Source organism: Chiloscyllium plagiosum, chromosome 1 (genome assembly GCF_004010195.1).
Source record: "Chiloscyllium plagiosum isolate BGI_BamShark_2017 chromosome 1, ASM401019v2, whole genome shotgun sequence".
NCBI classification, from domain to species: Eukaryota; Metazoa; Chordata; class Chondrichthyes; order Orectolobiformes; family Hemiscylliidae; genus Chiloscyllium; species Chiloscyllium plagiosum.
This window is the reverse complement of record NC_057710.1, coordinates 11,996,914-12,003,630: the sequence shown is the minus strand read 5'-3', so window position 1 is coordinate 12,003,630 and position 6,717 is coordinate 11,996,914.

Genomic DNA, 6,717 nt, shown 5'->3' with positions numbered 1-6,717 from the left:
ATCCAGCAAGGAAGAAATGAAGATATATTTCCAATTCAGGATGGTGAGTGTTTTGGAGGAGAACTTGCTAATGATGGTGTTCCCATGTATCTGCTTCCCTTGTCCTTCTAGATGGAAGTTATTGTGGAGTTGGAAGGTGCTGTCTATGGAGCATTGGTGAATATTTGCTCATTCGCTTGACATATTTATATCCCTTTCCAGGTCCTTTGTATCCTTTCACAAATTGTTTGATACCCATCTTGATATTGTCTGTAAATTTGACTAGAATATATTCAATCCCCTTGCCAAAGTCATCAATATATGTTGTAAATTGCTGAGGCCCCCATACTAATGCCACTAACTACAATTGCCAACTTGGAAATGATCCATTTATCTTCAATTACTACTTCCTGGGTAGTCCTGTGTTAGTATATTAACAGTGTTAATATATTATACACTGCACCATAACTTCACCTACTGGTTCCCCTTTATCAAGCCAACTTGTTACATCTGCAAAGAAATAAATTTGTCAAATTCATTTCCATTTCATAAAATGATATTGACTTTGCCTGATCATATTATGATTCTCTGAATGTTTTGCTATTCCTTGCTTAATAATGAATTCCAGCATTTCACAATAACAGATGTTAGAGTAACTGGCCTTTAGTTTCCTGCTTTCTTTTTTAAATGTATTTTTAATTTATTTTGTGGGATGTGGCCTGGCCAGCTTTTGGTGCCCATCCCTAGTTGCCTTTGAGAAGGTGGAGGTGAACTGCCTTCTTTACTGCTGCAGTTACCCTGCTGTGTGTTGACCCACAATGTCATTAGGGAGGGAATTCCAGGATTCTGACCCAGGGACACTCAAGGAATGCCAATGTATTTCCAAGTTAGGATGGTGAGTGGCCTGGAAGGGAACTTGAAGATGGTGATATTCCCATATATCTGCTGCCCTTGTCCTTCTAAATGGAAGTGATTGGGGGTTTGGAAGGTATTGTCTGAGGATCTTTGGTGAATTTCTGCAGTGCATCTTGTAGATAGTATACATTGCTGCTGCTGAACATCAGTAGTGGATGTTTGTAGATGTGGTGCCAATCAACCGGGCTGTTTTGTCCTGGATGGTGTCAAGCTTCTTAAGTGTTGTTGGGGCTGCATTCATTGAGGGCAAGTGGGGAGTATTCCATCACACTCCTGAATTGTGCCTTGTAGGTGGTAGACCAGCTTTCGGGAGTCAGGAGGTGAGTTACTTGCCACAATATTCCTAGCCTCTGACCAGCTCTTGTAGCCATTGCATTTATGTGGTGAGTCCATTTGAGTTTCTGATCAATGATAACAATGATCGTGGGGGTTTCAGTGATGGTAACACTTGTCAAGGAGCAGTGGTTAGATTGTCTCTTGTTGGTGATGGTCATATCCTGGCATTTGTGTGGCACAAATGTTACTTGCCACTTGTCAGCCCAAGCCTGGGTATTGCCCGAGTCATGTTGCATTTGGACACAAACTGCTTCACTGTCTGAGGAGTTGTGAATGATGCTGAACATTATGTATTCATCGGTGAACATCCCCACTTTTGACCTTATGATGGAGGGAAGGTCATTGATAAAGCAGCTTAAAAGAGCTGAGATGTCTGACCTCCACCAAGCAAGATCATCTTCCCAACTGGAGAGACCATCTGTCTCTCTCTTTTCTTGAATAGAACTATTACGTATGCAGTTTTGTAATTTGCTAAGATCTTAACAGAATCCAGGGAATTTTGAATGACTACAACCACTGAGTCCACTGTCTCTTCAGTTTTTTTTAGGATCCTAAAATGCGGTAGATAAATAAATGACTGGATATAATTTAGATATTGATTGAGGAATAACAGTAGCTGAGAAAATCAGGGAAATTGCCCTTACTCTTTTCATTAAAGCTCATCCTCTTATAAATCAAACTGTTGAGTGAAAGTAGTGTTCTATTTGATTACCAACACCTCTGATAGTGAAGTCTCCTTTCAGTATCACACTGAAGCTTCAGCTTGGACTATGAGATAAAGCCAATGGAGTAGGGCTTGAACCCACAACCTTTCAGCAAGAGGTAAGACAGTAGTGAGATTGCGTCATTTGTTAACCACAGAAAGCAGCTGAGGCCAAAACATTGTATGATTTCAAGCAGAATTGGATGTAACACTTGGGACAATAGGGATCAAAGATACAGGGGAAGTGGGAACCAAGAGAAAAAATGCTGGAAAATCTTAACAGGTCTGGCAGCATCTGTAAGGAGAGAAAAGAGCTGACCTTTCGATTCTAACTGACTCTTTGTCAAAGCTTTGACAAAGGGTCAGTTAGACTCGAAATGTCAGCTCTTTTCTCTCCTTACAGACGCTGCCAGACCTGCTGAGATTTTCCAGCATTTTCTCTTTTGGTTTCAGATTCCAGCATCCGCAGTAATTTGCTTTTATCCAGGAGAAGCGGGATCAGGTTATTGAGTTGGATGATTAACCATGATCATAATAAGTGGCAAAGCAGGCCTGAAGGGTCGAATGGCCTTTTCCTGCTCCTATTCTCTATTCTTGCACTCTGCCTAGATGATAATTTACATCCAAGAGGAAAATCTGTTGAAAATTTCATGAAAGAAAGGGATTTAAGCAGTCAATGACTCCTGGTTTAACTCTTAATCTTCGATTGAAGTAGACTTGTATGTATTCAACAGACGTTTTGTGCTTCCAATTAAAAGTCGCAGCAACACTTTCTCTGACATGCTACATTAAAGTTTATGTTTTTAAACTCTGCATTACATGTCGATTGTAGCTGAAAGCAACAAGTGTATTATTTATTGATCAAAGAAGGTCATTACGTTTGTGCAGCCACAAGTTACTAAAGCTATTAGTCATGCTTTGTGTTAAGTCTCAAGCTAATGTTTTTGGGTCATTGAATTGAAAGTAAAGGCAGTAGTCAACAGTCTCAACCTTGAAAGTTCCATAGTTAAATTATTCCCTCGTATGCCATGGGAAATGTTATGTGTTAATAGGCCCCCAGTGTGATTTTAACTCTGAGATAGTTTACGATGGGTAAGTTAAAAATAAAGAAGCAGTACGAGTTAGAACCTAACTCACTGTTAAGAAAATCAAGCCCATGGCAATTTCATTGACATATTTCTCAATGGGTGTGTGCCCAGAAATATGGCCAGGGATCTACATGCAATTGACATCATGGGCATTAACCTATTGTAAAACTCCAGTGAAAAACCATCGCAAATATGGAACATGGTGGGAACTGTGACTTTTAGGAGGATGATTTTTGTATGATAGCAATAGAAAAAATAAATAGAGCTTAAAATATAGTAATTACTCATATAAGTATTAGAAGGCATTTGCATAATGTGAAAATACTGAAGGAGAGAATTAACCTCTAATTGGAGAGGCAAGGTTTGATCGGGGTAGTAATCATGGATTTGTCAGAGGGAGATCATGATCAACAGATTTGATTGAATTTTGCAAGGAAGTGATCAGGTATGTAGATAAGGGTAAGGCAGCAGCAAATATAGTTTAAATGGATTCCTGCAAGACCTTTGATCAGATCCCACATGGGAAACTGATAAAAAAGGTGAGAACACATGGGATCCAGGGTAATTTAGCAAATTTGACTAAACATTGCCTAGGTGGTTGGAGACAAAGGGACAAAGTAGATGGCTGCCTGTGTGAGTGGGAATTACTGTCCAGGGGTGTACCACAGGGATTAGAGTGGGGTTCTTTATTATTCATGGCACAGGTATATACAGATATAAATGATGTAGAAGAAATGCTGGAGGGGGATGGAGTTGGTGTGAAGAGAAATGAAAAGAAAGTTTGCAGCTGACAGAAAGATTGCCTGGGTGACTAACAGCGAGGAAGAAGATCTTGGGTTAAAGGAGAATACAGATAGATTCATCAGATGGGGAGATCAGTGTGATGGGTGTGAGGTGATGCACTTTGGAAGAACAAGACAAGGGAGTACTCAATGAATAGCACGACACTAGGGCATTCAGACGAACAAAGTGATCATGGAATGCTTATCCACAGAACCCTGAAAGCAGCAGGACAGGATAATGTGGTAGTTAAAAAGGCATACAGGATACTTGCATTTATCTGTTCTGGCATTGCAGGGAAGTGGACAACCATAGTTGGAGTACTGTGTACAGTTCTGGTCACCATACTAGAGGAAGGATGTAATGGCTTCTGAGGGAATGGAAAGGAGCTTCACTAGTTCTTTGCCTCGACTGGAGCAGCTCAGCTGCAAAGAGAAGCTAGATAAATTCGGATTATTTTCTTTGGAGCAGACAAGTGTGAGGGGGCACTTAACTGAGGTATATAAGATTGTAAGAGGTGTGGATAGGGTCGATAGAAAGCTTCTATTCTCTTTAGTTGAAGGAGCATAACTTTAGGGCAAAAGGCAGAAGGTTGTTAGGGTATTTTAGTAACATATTTTTAACTCAGAAGTTGGTGGGAATCTGGAATGTGCAGCCTTAAAGGTAGTTGAGGTGGGAAACCTCACAACCCGTAAAATTACCTAAATACGCTCTTGAATGTCATAACGTTTAAGGCTATAAGCCTAGTATTGCAAAGTGGGAGAAGTATAGATTTAGCGTAGGTTTTGGTGTGTACAGACTTGATGGGCTACTGTACTATTTGATTCTATAATTCTATGTTTACACTGCTGTCTGGCTCATATGATTCTGGAGTGAAGCCTCATTTCAAGTCTTGAGACACAAGATCTTCATTGATATTTCAGTGCAGTACTGAAGAGTCCTGTGATGTTGGAGGAGCGATGTTTCAAAGATATTAAATTTAAATCATATCTGGTCCTATTGTACCCTTTGAATAAAAACATTAGTGTTCTTCCAGTACGCAAGTAAACAATTATCTTTGAACCACTATCACTAAAAGTTTAGTTGGTCATTTATCTCATTGCTTGATAGATATTTTCAAAGATCCATCTCACCCTGGCAATGTTTTTCTACAACCTTTACCGGGGATAAGGTACAGAAGCCTGAACACACGCACCAGCCGGTTTCGTAACGATTTCTACCCTACTGTTGTTAGAATACTGAATGGACTCACAAACTCTTAAAATTTGCCTGAACCTGTATTTTTGTTTTTGCCTCTGTTTACATATTATTTATTTATCAATGCTACTTAACTAATGTGACCTACTTGTATTGCTTGCAAGACAAAGCTTTTCACTGTGCCTCAGTACATGTGACAATAAATTCAATTCAATTCAATGTTTTTGTTGAACAGTTTACTGCCAATATTAAACAGTAACTAGGGCTTTTGTGGCACAGTGTCAGTGCTCCCCACAGCTGGACTGGAAGTCCCGGGCTCAAATACAGCCTGTTCCAATCATAACATGCCTGTACAGGCTGAATAAAAATACCTCCATTCGTGAGTGCACTGGAAAAGTATTTTATGGAACTAGTCCCAGCTCCCAAAAGCATCAAGGTATAAATCTTCCATTCTCCTGCATGTGCTGAGATCGAATTCCAGGAGCAGCAATTACTGTTTTATATGCTGTTGCATTGTTTTGGACCTTTGGGGAAAAAAAGTCAAAACAACAGCAGTTTAAAAGGGAGAAGAGCAGACAAAGGAAGCACATGGTGAGGACAGTGCAGGAGAGAGAGAGAGAAAACCTGCACAGTTACTGCCTTTGCTGTTTGAATTCGTGTATCACTGGACATCGGAGTGCATCTGGGAAAATTAACAAACAGTGAAATTCACAACTAATCTTGGAGGAACTATTGGGTGAAGTCCACAGCACAGAATCAGATAAGTTAATTGTTGTTTTAAGTCTGTCCAAGAGAAAGGCTGCAGTAGTGGATACAGTGGATTCTTTCTTGATTATATGTCTCTTGATTAAACTTAAAATATAAGCCATAGCTATTAATTTAACCTGGGGCAGTTTTTGTAGAGGAATAAGACAGTGTTATTTTCTGGGTCTGTAGATTGTGAAGGAGCAAAAGTGGCCTTTACAGTGATATGTACTTCTTGTCAGATGTGGGAGTTTAAAGAGAGTTTAAGGATTACTGTGGGTTATACCTGCCATAAATGCTGTTGGAAGCGAATCTTAACAGATCAAGTGGATCGTTTGGAGAGACAAATAGAAGCAATGAGGAATTTGCAACAGCAACAGTATGTGATGGATGGCAGTTATAGAAAGGGGGGAAAGTCTCAGATACAGTCACATAGATGGGTTAACTCCAGGAAGGGTAAGAGAGGTAGGCAACTAGAGCAGGACTCTTTTGTGGATATACCCATTTCAAACAGGTATGCTGTTTTGGAAAATGTAGGGGGTGATGGATTCTCAGGGGAACGTAGCACAAACAGCCAAGTTTCTGGTATTGAGCCTGGCTCTAAAGCAACAAGGGGGACATCGGCTTCCAAGAGATCAATTGTGTTAGGGGACTCTGTAGTCAGAAGTACAGACAGACATTTCTGTGGCCAGCAGAGAAAAATCAGAATGGTGTGTTGTTTAACTGGTGCCAGGATCAAGGATGTCTCAGAGAGGGTGCAGAATGTTCTCACGGGGGAGAGGGGCCAGCAGGAGGTCATTGTCCACATTGGAACCAACGACATTGGAAGAGAAAAGGTTGAGATTCTGAAGGGAGATTGCAGAGAGTAAGGTAGAAATTTAAAAAGGAGGTCATCAAGGGTAGTAATATCTGGATTACTCCCAGTGCTACGAGCTAGTGAGGGCAGGAATAGGGGGATAGAGCAGATGAATGCAT